A 14,979-nucleotide genomic window follows, 5' to 3' on the forward strand; every position below is an offset into this window, starting at 1 on the left:
ACAGGGAGTTTCACACACGATTGGCCCTCTGCGAGCGGGGTACGTGTATTTCGGGGTTTGCGTGGAGTTTCACACGCGATTGGCCCTGTGCGAGTGGGGTATGTGTATTTTGGGAGTTTGTGGGGGGTTTCACACGCGATAAACCCTCTGCGAGCAGGGTACGTGTATTACTGGGGTTCGCGGGTAGTTTCACACGCGATTGGCCCTGTTTGAGCAGGGTACGTGTATTTCGGGGGTTCGCATGGAGTTTCACACGCGATTGACCCTGTGCGAGTGGGGTACGTGTATTTCGGGGGTTAGCTGGAGTTTCACACGCGATTGGCCCTGTGCGAGCGGGTTATGTGTATTTCGGTGTTTCGCAGGGGGTTTCACACGCGATTGGCCCTGACCGAGCGGGGTACGTGTATTTTGGGGGTTTGCGGGTAGTTTCACACACGATTGGCCCTGTGCGAGCGGAGTATGTGCATTACTGGGGTTCGCGGGGAGTTTCACACGCGATTGGCCCTGTGTGAGCGGGGTACGTGTATTTCGGGGGTTAGCTGGAGTTTCACACGCGATTGGCCCTGTGCGAGCGGGGTATGTGTATTTTGGGAGTTTGTGGGGGGTTTCACACGCGATAAGCCCTCTGCGAGCAGGGTACGTGTATTACTGGGGTTTGCGGGGGGTTTCACACACGATTGGCCCTGTTCGAGCAGATTACGTGTATTTTGGTGGTTCGCGTGGAGTTTCAAACGCGATTTGCCCTGCGTCAGCGGGGTATGTATATTTTGGGGGTTTGCGGGGGGTTTCACACGCGATTGGCCCTGTGCGAGCGGGTTACGTGCATTTTGGGGGTTCACGTGGAGTTTCACACGCGATTGGCCCTGTGCGAGCGGGTTATGTGTATTTCGGTGTTTCGCTGGGGGTTTCACACGCGATTGGCCCTGACCGAGCGGGGTACGTGTATTTTGGGGGTTTGCGGGTAGTTTCACACACGATTGGCCCTGTGCGAGCAGGGTATGTGCAATACTGGGGTTCACAGGGAGTCTCACACGCGATTGGCCCTCTGCGAGCAGGGTACGTGTATTTCGGGGTTTGCGTGGAGTTTCACACGTGATTGGCCCTGTGCGAGTGGGGTATGTGTATTTTGGGAGTTTGTGGGGGGTTTCACACGCGATAAACCCTCTGCGAGCAGGTTACGTGTATTACTGGGGTTCGCGGGGAGTTTCACACGCGATTGGCCCTGTGCGAGCGGGGTATGTGTATTTCGGGGATTCACGGGGGGTTTCACACAATATTGGCCTTGTTCGAGCGGGGTACGTGTATTTTGGGGGTTCGTGTGGAGTTTCACACGTGATTAGCCCTGTGCGAGCGGGGTACGTATATTTAGGGGGTTCGCAGTGGGTTTCACACGCGATTGGCCCTGTGTGAGCGGGGTACGTGTATTTCGGGGGTTTTCCATGGAGTTTCACACGCGATTGGCCCTGTGTGAGCGGGGTACGTGTATTTCGGGGTTTCGCTGGGGGTTTCAAATGCGATTGGCCCTGTGCGAGCGGGGTACGTGTATTTCGGGGGATCGCGTGGAGTTTCACATGCGATTGGCCCTGTGCGAACGGGGCACGTGTATTACGGAGGTTCGCGGGTAGTTTCACACGCAATTGGCCCTGTTTGAGTGGGGTACGTGTATTTCGGGGGTTCGCATGGAGTTTCACACGCGATTGGCCCTGCGCGAGCGGGTTACGTGTATTACTGGGGTTCGCGGGGAGTTTCACACGCAATTGGCCCTGTGTGAGCGGGGGAAGTGTATTTCGGGGGTTAGCTGGAGTTTCACACTCGATTGGCCCTGTGCGAGTGGGGTATGTGTATTTCAGGGGTTCGCGGGGGGTTTCACACGCGATTGGCCCTGCGTCAGCGGGGTACGTATATTTCGGGGGCTCGCGGGGGGGTTCACACGCGATTGGCCCTTTGCGAGCGGGTTACGTGTATTTCGGTGTTTTGCGGGGGGTTTCACATGTGATTGGCCCTAACCGAGCGGGGTACGTGTATTTTGGGGGTTTGCGGTAGTTTCACTCGTGATTGGCCATGTGCGAGCGGGGTATGTGTATTACTGGGGTTCGCAGGGAGTTTCACACGCGATTGGCCCTCTGCGAGCGGAGTACGTGTATTTCGGGGTTCGTGTGGAGTTTCACACGCGATTGGCCCTGTGCGAGTGAGGTATGTGTATTTTGGGAGTTTGTGGGGGGTTTCACACGCGATAAGCCCTCTGCGAGCAGGGTACGTGTATTACTGGGGTTTGCGGGGAGTTTCACACGCGATTGGCCCTGTGCGAGCGGGGTACGTGTATTTCAGGGGTCCGCGGGGGGTTTCACACACGATTGGCCCTGTGCGAGCGGGTTACATGTATTTTGGGGGTTCGCGTGGAGTTTCACACGCGATAAGCCCTCTGCGAGCAGGGTACGTGTATTTTGGGTGTTCGCGTGGAGTTTCACACGCGATTGGCCCTGCGTCAGCCGGGTACATATATTTCGGGGGTTTGCGGGGGGTTTCACACGCGATTGGCCCTGTGCGAGCGGGTTACATGTATTTTGGGGGTTCGCGTGGAGTTTCACATGCGATTGGCCCTGTGCGAGCGGGTTATGTGTATTTCGGTGTTTCGCGGGGGGTTTCACAGGCGATTGGCCCTGACCGAGCGGGGTACGTGTATTTTGGGGGTTTGCGGGTAGTTTCACACGCGATTGGCCCTGTGCGAGCGGGGTATGTGTATTACTGGGGTTCGCGGGGAGTTTCACATGCGATTGGCCCTGTGCGAGCAGGGTACGTGTATTTTGGGGGTTCGCTTGGAGTTTCACATGCGATTGGCCCTGTGCGAACGGGGTACGTGTTTTTCGGGGGTTCGCGGGTGGTTTCACACAATATTGGCCTTGTTCGAGCGGGGTACGTGTATTTTGGGGGTTCGTGTGGAGTTTCACACGCGATTGGCCCTGTGCGAGCGGGGTACGTATATTTAGGGGGTCGGCAGGGGGTTCCACACACGATTGGCCCTGTGTGAGCGGGGTGCGTGTATTTCGGGGTTTCGCTGGGGGTTTCACACGCGATTGGCAATGTGCGAGCGGGGTACGTGTATTTCGGGGGTTCGCGTGGAGTTTCACACGCGATTGGCCCTGTGCGAGCGGGTTACGTGTATTTCGGTGTTTTGCGGGGGGTTTCACACGCGATTGGCCCTGACCGAGCGGGGTACGTGTATTTTGGGGGTTTGCGGGTAGTTTCACACGTGATTGGCCCTGTGCGAGTGGGGTATGTGTATTACTGGGGTTCGCAGGGAGTTTCACACGTGATTGGCCCTCTGCGAGCGGAGTACGTGTATTTCGGGGTTCGTGTGGAGTTTCACACGCGATTGGCCCTGTGCGAGTGAGGTATGTGTATTTTGGGAGTTTGTGGGGGGTTTCACATGGGATAAGCCCTCTGCGAGCAGGGTACGTGTATTACTGGGGTTTGCGGGGAGTTTCACACGCGATTGGCCCTGTGCGAGCGGGGTACGTGTATTTCAGGGGTCCGCAGGGGGTTTCACACACGATTGGCCCTGTTCGAGCGGGGTACGTGTATTTTGGGGGTTCGCGTGGAGTTTCACACGCGATTGGCCCTGCGTCAGCCGGGTACATATATTTCGGGGGTTTGCGGGGGGTTTCACACGCGATTGGCCCTGTGCGAGCAGGTTACGTGTATTTTGGGGGTTCGCGTGGAGTTTCACATGCGATTGGCCCTGTGCGAGCGGGTTATGTGTATTTCGGTGTTTCGCGGGGGATTTCACACGCGATTGGCCCTGACCAAGCGGGGTACATGTATTTTGGGGGTTTGCGGGTAGTTTCACACGCGATTGGCCCTGTGCGAGCGGGGTATGTGTATTACTGGGGTTCGCAGGGAGTTTCACACGTGATTGGCCCTCTGCGAGCGGAGTACGTGTATTTCGGGGTTCGTGTGGAGTTTCACACGCGATTGGCCCTGTGCGAGTGAGGTATGTGTATTTTGGGAGTTTGTAGGGGGTTTCACATGCGATAAGCCCTCTGCGAGCAGGGTACGTGTATTACTGGGGTTTACGGGGAGTTTCACACGCGATTGGCCCTGTGCGAGCGGGGTACGTGTATTTCAGGGGTCCACGGGGGGTTTCGCACACGATTGGCCCTGTTCGAGCGGGGTACGTGTATTTTGGGGGTTCGCGTGGAGTTTCACACGCGATTGGCCCTGCGTCAGCCGGGTACATATATTTCGGGGGTTTGCGGGGGGTTTCACACGCGATTGGCCCTGTGCGAGCGGGTTACGTGTATTTTGGGGGTTCGTGTGGAGTTTCACATGCGATTGGCCCTGTGCGAGCGGGTTATGTGTATTTCGGTGTTTCGCGGGGGGTTTCACACGCGATTGGCCCTGACCGAGCGGGGTACGTGTATTTTGGGGGTTTGCGGGTAGTTTCACATGCGATTGGCCCTGTGCGAGCGGGGTATGTGTATTACTGGGGTTCGCAGGGAGTTTCACACGCGATTGGCCCTCTGCGAGCGGGGTACGTGTATTTCGGGGTTCGCGTGGAGTTTCACATGCGATTGGCCCTGTGCGAGTGGGGTATGTGTATTTTGGGAGTTTGTGGGGGGTTTCACACGCGATAAGCCCTCTGCGAGCAGGGTACGTGTATTACTGGGGTTCGCGGGGAGTTTCACACGCGATTGGCCCTGTGCGAGCAGGGTACGTGTATTTCGGGGGTTCGCGGGGAGTTTCACATGCGATTGGCCCTGTGCGAACGGGGTACGTGTATTTCGGGGGTTCGCGGGTGGTTTCACACAATATTGGCCTTGTTCGAGCGGGGTACGTGTATTTTGGGGGTTCGTGTGGAGTTTCACACGCGATTGGCCCTGTGCGAGCGGGGTACGTATATTTAGGGGGTTCGCAGGGGGTTTCACACACGATTGGCCCTGTGTGAGCGGGGTACGTGTATTTCGGGGGTTTTCCATGGAGTTTCACACGCGATTGGCCCTGTGTGAGCGGGGTACGTGTATTTCGGGGTTTCGCTGGGGGTTTCACATGCGATTGGCAATGTGCGAGCGGGGTACGTGTATTTCGGGGGTTCGCGTGGAGTTTCACATGCGATTGGCCCTGTGCGAACGGGGCACGTGTATTTCGGGGGTTCGCGGGTAGTTTCACACGCGATTGGCCCTGTTTGAGCAGGGTACGTGTATTTCGGCGGTTCGTATGGAGTTTCACACGCGATTGGCCCTGTGCGAGCGGGGTACGTGTATTACTGGGGTTCACGGGGAGTTTCACACGCGATTGGCCCTGTGTGAGCGGGGTACGTGTATTTCGGGGGTTAGCTGGAGTTTCACACGCGATTGGGCCTGTGCGATTGGGGTATGTGTATTTCGGGGTTCGCGGGGGGTTTCACACGCGATAAGCCCTCTGCGAGCGGGGTACTTGTATTACTGGGGTTTGCGGGGAGTTTCACACGCGAATTGCCCTGTGCGAGCGGGGTACGTGTTTTTCGGGGGTTTGCGTGGAGTTTCACACGCGATTGGCCCTGTGCGAGCGGGGTACGTGTATTTCAGGGGTCCGCGGGGGGTTTCACACACGATTGGCCCTGTTCGAGCGGGGTATGTGTATTTTGGGGTTTCGCATGGAGTTTCACATGCGATTGGCCCTGTGTCAGCGGGGTACGTATATTTCTGGGGTTCGTGGGGGGTTTCACACACGATTGGCCCTGTGCGAGCGGGTTACGTGTATTTTGGGGGTTTGCGTGGAGTTTCACACGGGATTGGCCCTGTGCGAGCGGGTTATGTGTATTTCGGTGTTTCGCGGGGGGTTTCACACGCGATTGGCCCTGACCGACCGGGGTACGTGTATTTTGGGGGTTTGCGGGTAGTTTCACACGCGATTAGCCCTGTGCGAGCGGGGTATGTGTATTACTGGGGTTTGCAGGGAGTTTCACACGCGATTGGCCCTCTGCGAGTGGGGTATGTGTATTTTGGGAGTTTGTGGGGGGTTTCACACGCGATAAGCCCTCTGCGAGTAGGGTACGTGTATTACTGGGGTTCACGGGGAGTTTCACATGTGATTGGCCCTGTGCGAACGGGGTACGTGTATTTCGGGGGTTCGCGGGGGGTTTCACACAATATTGACCTTGTTCGAGCGGGGTACGTGTATTTTGGGGGTTCGCGTGGAGTTTCACACGGGATTGGCCCTGTGCGAGCGGGTTATGTGTATTTCGGTGTTTCGCGGGGGGTTTCACACGCGATTGGCCCTGACCGACTGGGGTACATGTATTTTGGGGGTTTGCGGGTAGTTTCACGCACGATTGGCCCTGTGCGAGCGGGGTATGTGTATTTTGGGGGTTCACGGGGGGGGGGGTTTCACGCGCGATTGGCCCTGTGCGAGCGGGTTAAGTGTATTTCGGGGGTTTGCGTGGAGTTTCACACGTGATTGGCCCTGTGCGAGCGGGGTACGTGTATTTCAGGGGTCCGCGGGGGGTTTCACACACGATTGGCCCTGTTCGAGCGGGGTATGTGTATTATGGGGGTTTGCGTGGAGTTTCACACACGATTGGCCCTGCGTCAGCGGGGTACGTATATTTCGGGGGTTCATGGGGGGTTTCACACACGATTGGCCCTGTGCGAGCAGGTTACGTGTATTTTGGGGGTTCGCATGGAGTTTCACACGCGATTGGCCCTGCGTCAGGGGTTCACGGGGGGTTTCACACAGTTCAATCGGAGTACTAGACTCTGCCGGATTGTCAAGGCAGTTCCTTGTCACATAGGTTGTTGGGTCTTGATCAATAACAGCTAATAGAGCATCGAGTTGTTTGTCCTCTCGTTGTATCGCTGGTTTTCCGGAACCAGACGTTGCTTCTTTAAGATTTGTTTTTGCTGTTTTTGAGACTTTTATTTTGTCTGTTTGTGTTTGTTCATTCATAATTGTAGGGTTTTTTGATTTGGGTTTGTAGGTATTGCTTGTTGTTTTTCAGACAGATTGAGTCTCCTAAGAAAAGCTCTGGAGCCAGTCTGATGTTTTTTTGCAGTTTTCTTCTTTGCCATTGGTTGATTTCCTAGATGGCCTCGTTTGGTTAAATCAAAAATGTCAAAAGGAGTACATGATGATGGTTCCGTGTTTACCGTACTCGTGGAAGGGTTTATAGGATATACCTGAGTTTCGTATTGAGTTGCTTGGTTTATTTTGACATCAAATGTAACTTTTCCTTGTTTTGTGGATTCATCTGGTTTGTCCCAGGGAGTTTTTTTGCTTTGTCATCCAGCATTCTTTGTGATCATTGTTAAGGTGTCTGTAAGGTTTTGTTTGTCAACCTGGTCGATTCTAGCGATTTCTGCTAATCAATTTTGCCAGGTCCTGGAAGCTTCTTCCTCAAAGTTGAGGCATTCTTGTATCGTGCTTATGAATGCATCCATGTTGATTTGTTTTGTTAAAATCATGGCCAGTAGGGTCGCTTGATCTTTTGTCGCATCGACCATCGCTTCTTGGATCTTCAAGAAGGGTACCATGGCTAGTGAGAGAACAGCCACTAAGATGTTTTGGAGATCCAACATTGTGGTTGGAATTCTTTCAGGGGTCTCCATAGGTGTATTCATTGTAATTTTGTCTGTTGGAAGTTGATTGTTGTCCATTGGTGAAACTTTTGGTGAAGTGGTTTGGGGGGGAGAGGTTTTAAATTGCTTTAATTTGATTTTGTTATCAATTGGAGTGGATGTGTTGTTTGTAGCCATTGTAATCTTGGACTTTGGATCTCCAAATATTTATTTTCTTCGTTCTTGTGAGTCTAGAATTGCATCAATTTCAGTGATGCCAAGAGAGAGGCAAGCCACTTGGTTTTCTAATTGTTTATTTGTGGTTCTTTGGGGAGAATCTAACAAATAATAGGACGATTGCCATTGTTGTTTTGATTTTCGAGCTCTTTGCAGTAGAGAAGGTGTGCAGGATGAGTCTAGCTGTGTTTTTGTATGATTTTTTCCCACTTTTGTAAATGACTCGGTATTTGGAAGAGACTTACTGTTTAAGGTTGTTAAAGCAGTCTGTGTGATTTTATTTTTTTCCTGCTTCATTGCAGGATTTGAGGCATATTTTTCTTCCTTTCTTACAGAGGGGTATATGGATGCTGAAGATACCTTATATTCTATATTGGACTCTACCGAGGGCGGTTGAAGAGGCTTATTTATTGTATTAGCATGAGTGTTGAGTTGATCTTGAGTAGAACTTTCAACTGAGTCGATTAGAATAGGTATTTTTGGGGCATTGGCTAATGTCTCTTCTAATTTCTCCTGTAATCTGGTGCAAGGCTTAGTGGAGTCCATGGTATCTACTGCGCGGTAAAATCAGAATTATACAGACAAATGGAAAGAAGGGTTGTTAGGCTTACCGCGTCACCAGCCGTAAACAGCAGCAAACAGCGACAGCGTGGTACCAGTTGCTATGGACGCTCACTTCAAACTGCTACGGTTTGCTTGTACCTTTCGGGGCCTCTGCTTCTTGTGATGGTGTGGTGCTTTGTAGCTTTTGAAAGCATCCACTGTCTGTTCCAGCTGGGCCCTTCAAGCTTGTCTTGTGTATGTGTTTGCAGCTTGGGGTCCTGACTCACATATGCCACTCCTGCTTCCCTTATCCATGGGCTTGCAAGGAATGGTTCGGTGTAACATCCTATTACACAAGTGCTCTGGACTGTCATATCTGTGGCATGTCTGCTGCTGTCCTACTTTTGTTAACACCCCTAGTGGGGATAATAGGTGTGTTATTGACCAATGTTCTTCTTTTGCTAGATGGGGGGTTTCATGATTCATGTGTACATTATTTGCTATACATTGTGTAGTATGTTTCTTTACTGTACATGCGCTTGTTGCAATTCATGCTGTTGATAGTGTGTACCACACGTTGTCTGTGAAATACGCACTGATGGTATGATTTCTGATGTACGTCTATGACATGGTCCAGTCATGAAATGCCTGAATAGAAACACACAGGTGATTTTCAAGCATTAATCATGTGTTTCATGCCCTTTCTGCAGGCGGATGAGCCTCCAGACCACCTTTGCCAGCAGACATGGCCCATTGGACGTCTGGAAGCTGGACACGTTGGTGGTGCCAACATGTGCATGTGTGGGCAAGCAGAGGTAGAGTGATTGCGCTCATACATCCAAAAAAATCTGACATGTTTCAAGGGACTCCAGGCAAGGTGAGCAGCACCGGGGGGCCACACCGCAGCCAACCTTCCACCAGGCCAGTTGCACATGCATGCGTAGTAGCAGCACGGATGGTGAGCTTGGACAAATGGTGGTGTTGAAGCGCACAATACAGCTGAGATGCGTTGGTGGACTAATGGCTAGTTGATGGGAAAGTTGTCTGGGCAACTGCAGGGGCAGTGGCACATACCCTCCGGTAGACCATGGTCCATTGAGGCAGTTGTATTAGCCATGTAGCATTCCAAGACATGGAAAGAAGCAGCTCATAGGGATAGACAGCGAGGGACAGACTCGTGTGCAGTGCATTTCTTTTCCATGTAGATTTTGACACATGCACTACCTACTTTATTTCGGTTATGGTGGAACACGACATGTTCTGAAGTCGTACCTTGCTATATGCGTCTGGCTGCTTACCCAGGGAACATTGCATGTTGTGTGAATCGTGACACATTGGTCTTCCTTTTGCGCCTGACTTACTGCATTGACTGTGTATGAACCATCACAGGGGGAATGTTACGTATGGGTACGAAGCACCACACCAGATTGTTTGTTTGTAGAGTAGTTTGTTACTTTGGGGCATATATGGTGGTGTGTTTGTGTGTTAATGGCATGCACAGATTAGTAACTGTGGCTCTCTCTGCAGCATTGAACTGCTCCTATTAACGGACCAGAGAGTGTGCAGGGCCAGCACTCACCCCAGAGATAAGTTTTTGACTTCCATTTGAGTAATTTGGTACTATGTGCATGATAAACAAGTTTGGTCTAATTGTGTATGTAGTTAAGGTTATGTACATTTATCATGATAACTCACTTTGTACTCTGGCAAAATCTACAATGACAAATATTTACAATCCTAAAGTGGTACCACCCTAGATCCTATTGAAGTGCATGAACAATACTGTACAATGTCACACAGACCAATAGAGTGAAACCAGCAATAGAGAGAGGAGAGAAAATAAGATGGTTGAGCAATAGGCAGAATACTGACCCCTACCACTAGGCACAGTTCTGTGTGGAGATCCCCCCACCTGGGCAACCTGTAAGGAAAGATATAGCTCAAGCCCAGTCCATATATTACTCTGCAAGTCTTATTTTCCCCTATAATGTTTTCACCCCCCCAATGTACCTGGTGGAGTCGAGTTCCTCGAAAAGGCGTCGACAAGCGTTGAGGGACTCGCTGTTCGGCGACGGGGAATCGACGGCCCTTCTTGAATGCCTTCCCTTTCAAGCGGGAGGCACGGGGCGTCGAACGTCCGTCGACAAACGAGGTGGAACGATGTCGAAGAGGCGGCAGCGTCGTCCGAGCGGTGCTCGTCGGCGTCGGGGCGTCGGCGTCCTGCAAGGCGGAGGTGTGCGGGGCACCTCGATGACAATAGAATAGTTCTGGACCGCAAAGATTGTAGAGACGGGAGCCCAGCAAGGGCGTCGATTCGTCAGAGTCTTTGAGGTCGTCGGGTGGCGGGAAACCCACCGGCAGGTTTCTCCTCGGCGCGTTGGTCGTCCTCGACTTTCTCCGGCAGGATAAGCGGTCGACGATGCGGTCGAGAGAGTCCTTCGATTGAATGTTCTTAGGCAATGGAGCGGACGGCTCCGATCGTCGGCGGCACGGCGTCAAGTGGTTCCCACGGCTGGGCAACACAACTTCGACGGGCCTCCAGCGGTTCCACAAACCTGCGAACCCTGGTCGACGGCAATGGACTTCGACGGCGTCGATGTCCGGGTGCTTCACTTCGATCTCCTCGGCGGTCCCGTCTCGGGTCGACAGCCTTTCGAGGATCTGTCTTCCAGGGCGCTTCGGCGAAGATGGAGCGGTGCTCGATGGTCCCTCGGAGCACGGGAAGAGGGCGCCTTACCAGGTCCTCTCTCGGGTCAGCCCTCGACGAATTCGACAGCCTTCGGATCGGTCGAAGCAAATGCCACAGCAAGTCTTCTTCTTCCAGCTGGACGTCGAGGATCAGCAGTTCCAGTTACTCTTGAGTGGAGACTCAGCTTCTGGACGCTCCTGAACTGAACACGTCTCCAGTGGTGAGAGGTCCCCAGATATACTATCCTCACTCTCATCCACGCTGCTGGCACACACTCAGCAGCCAATCATACTGCAGGGCATTCATGCAGTCAGTCAGCCAATCAGGCACACAGTGCATTCAGGCCACACTCCTCCCTTCCAGACACTCACAACAAGGAATGTTGTATTGGGACAAGTACCCAGCCATTCAACACTACACACTGCATTCTGGCCAGTTTCGGGCAGGGCTGTCTCAGTCTTTGTCTCACATGCCAGAAACCAGACAACCACAACAAGAAGTGTATATTGGTCACACACTCCATTCACCCAGGTCCCACCCACAGGAGGTACCCACAACATACAGACACTGGGAAGGCTCCAGCCAGTCTAGCTGGGCCTTCACCACAATACCATACATGGAACTTCCACCCAACAGCCAGTCAGGGGGAAGGGACAGAGTCAGGGCTTCCCAGGACTTTGGGAAAACAAGACAACAGGCAATAGAAAGCAAGAGGCCACAGGGGCCATCTTGTTTTCTATCAGGGATCAACTGATCCCAATGGCAGGGCCTGGGTATCCCAAAATGGAGGACACCCAGAGCACCTGTCAAGTTCAGCATGGAGCTGCCACCAGCCCATACCCTGCTCTGTGGGCCACCCACAGGGGTCCAAAAACATACACTAGGGGCACAGGGTTGTACCCCCCTACCCATGGGTGCCATAAGGGTATCCCATGGGTCTGTTCACCAAACCAAAAGAGAGCTGCACTGCCAGGAGTCCCAAATGGACTCCTGGGCAGAAAACATGACAGAACACACGATAAAAACAGTAATAGGACAAGGATTCAGAGGCCCTGTCCCTCAGATGCATTTCCAGCATCACAGTCGCCCCCCCCAGACTAAGGTGGAGGGTGTCTAATCTCCCACGGGATAGACACCCTCATCCAGTCGGTCAACATACCTTCTGGAAAGGCCATCTGCATTATCGTGACTCTTCCCTGGTCTGTGCTCTGTGGTGAAGTCTAGCCCTTGCAGGCTAATGGACCACCTGAGCAATTTCGGGTTCTCACCCTTCATCTGCATAAGCCACTTCAGGGGCTTATGATCTGTTTGGACCTTGAAGGTAGACCCCGTAAGGTAGGGCCTAAAACGCCTAAGGCTCCAAACTATGCTAAAACACTCCTTTTCAACAGTAGCCCACCTAAGTTCTCTACCCTTGAGTTGTCTACTGATGAATATGATAGGGTGTTCTCTCCCTTTGTCATCTAACTGGGACAAGACAGCTCCAATTCCGGTGTCGCAGGCATCCGTCTGGACGATAAAGGGTCAGCTGTAGTCAGGCGCACTCAACACAGGTGCCCTACACAGACTTTCTTTCAAGCCATCAAAGGCCCTCTGACAGTCTTCAGTCCAATTAACCTTCCTAGGCTGTTTGGGTGAAGTTAGAGCTGTCAGGGGTGCAGCTATGGTTCCATAGTCTGCCATGAAATTGCGATAGTACCCAGTGAGGCCCAAAAAGGCTCTCACCTGGGTTTGAGTAGTGGGAGTCTCCCAGTTCTGTACATCCTGTACTTTACTGGAGAGAGGTTGGATTTGACCCCCACCTACCTCATGACCAAGATAGGTAACTTTCCCCTGAGCTATCTGGCACTTGGTGGCCTTGATAGTGAGGTTAGCCCTTTTCAAGGCCTGCAACACCTTATCCAGATGTGTCAAATGCTCTTCCCAGGTGGAACTGTAGACGGCAATGTCGTCTAAGTAAGCCACACAAAAGGCTTCCAGCCCACTGAGCGCATGGTTGACCAATCTCTGGAAGGTGGCAGGGGCATTCTTCAACCCAAAGGGCATGACCCTAAACTGGTAGAGTCCTTCAGGTGTGGAGAATGCCGTCTTTTCCTTGGCATGGTCCGTCAGAGCTATTTGCCAATAGCCTGAGGTAAGGTCAAAGGTGCTCACAAATTTGGCAGCACCTATAGTGTCCACGAGCTCATCAGCCCTGGGCAATGGGTGCGCGTCAGTTTTGGTGACGGCATTGACTCCTCGGTAGTCCACACAGAACCTCCAATCCTTGGTACCTGCCTGGGAACTTGCCTTAGGGACAAGGACCACTGGACTGGACCAGGGACTGGTTGAGGGTTCAATAACACCCAGATCCAACATCTTGGCGACCTCAGCCTGGATGTGGTTTTTGACGGTATCTGACATCCGATAGCTCCTGCTTTTGACAGGCACACTGTCACCAGTGTCAATTTCGTGCTTACACCACGGTGTAAGGCCTGGTGTCAGTGAAAACAGAGAGGCGTACTGTTGGAGCAAAGCCCTACAGGCCCTCTGTTGCTCTGTTGTCAAATCTGGAGAGAGATGTACTCCCTCCACTGAGCCATCCTGAGGGTTGCTATGCAGCAAATCAGGAAGGGGCTCACTCTCATCCTCTTCTTGCCCTGAAGCTAGCAAGAGACACGAGACCTCCGCTCGCCTGTGGAAAGGCTTGAGCCTGTTGACATGGAATACCTGAGGGGCTACCCCAGAGGCACCCATGTCAACCAGATAATTGACTTCGCCCATCTTGGAGATTATCCTGAAGGGTCCAGTCCATTTGTCGGCCAAAGCCCTAGGCTTTGTAGGCTCCATCACAAGGATTTCCTGTCCCGGAGTCCAATCCACTTGCGAGGCTTTAAGGTCATGCCAGTACTTATTCAATTCCTGGCTGGCCTTGGGATTTGCTGTTGCCTGACCCATCATCTGTGTCATCCTCCGCCTGAGGCCTAACACGTAGTCCCCCACTTGCTTGGCGGGACCTGGAGGGGTGGCTTCCCAGCCTTCTCGGATTAAGGCGAGGGGTCCCCTCACGGGATGTCCAAAGAGTAACTCAAAGGGGCTGAAACCAACACCCTCTTGAGGTACCTCTCTGTAAGCAAACAGCAGGCATGGCAGGAGGAGATCCCATTTCCTCCTTAGGGGCTCTTCCAAAGCACCTAGCATGCCCTTGAGAGTTTTGTTAAATCTCTCAACCAGACCATTGGTCTGGGGGTGGTAAGAGGTGGAGAACTTGTAGGTTACCCCGCACTCTTTCCACATGGTTTTCATGTAACTCGACATGAAGTTGGATCCTCTGTCAGAGACAACTTCCTTGGGGAATCCAACACGGGTGAAAATGCCCAGGAGAGCCCTGGCAACCACCTTGGCCGTAACCGTCCGAAGGGGTATCGCCTCAGGGTACCTGGTGGCATGATCTACCAAGACCAGGATGAACCGATGTCCACCTGAAGTGGGAGGGTCAAGGGGACCGACGATGTTGATGCCCACCCTCTCAAATGGGGTGCCAACCACTGGCAACGGCTGCAGTGGGGCAATGACACTGCCTCCAGTCTTGCCAGACAACTGACAAGTTGGGCAGGTCCTGCAGTGGGACTCCACTTCTACTCCCATCCGTGGCCAGTAGAAATGGGCAGAGAGCCTCTGCTTAGTCTTCTTGGTCCCAAGATGACCAGCCAAGGGCACCTCATGCGCCAACTGCAGTAGGAAGGGCCTGTAAACCTGGGGTACCACCAACCTCTTGCGGGCACCAGGTTCAGGCTTAGTGGGCTCACTAACAAGGAGCTCACCCTCCCAATAAATCCGGAAATTCCTAGGCACCTCTCCTTGTGCCTGGGCTAGGGCCTGTTTCCTCAGTCCCTCGAGAGAGTGGCACTCTCTCTGCCCCTTACAGAAGTCCGCCCGGGAGGGTACCCCTTCAGCTAACAAGCATTGAAGGTCGGGATGATCCTCCGGGTTAAGAAC

This window comes from Ambystoma mexicanum, chromosome 12 (genome assembly GCF_040938575.1).
Source record: "Ambystoma mexicanum isolate Mex_15411 chromosome 12, UKY_AmexF1_1, whole genome shotgun sequence".
Taxonomy (NCBI): domain Eukaryota; kingdom Metazoa; phylum Chordata; class Amphibia; order Caudata; family Ambystomatidae; genus Ambystoma; species Ambystoma mexicanum.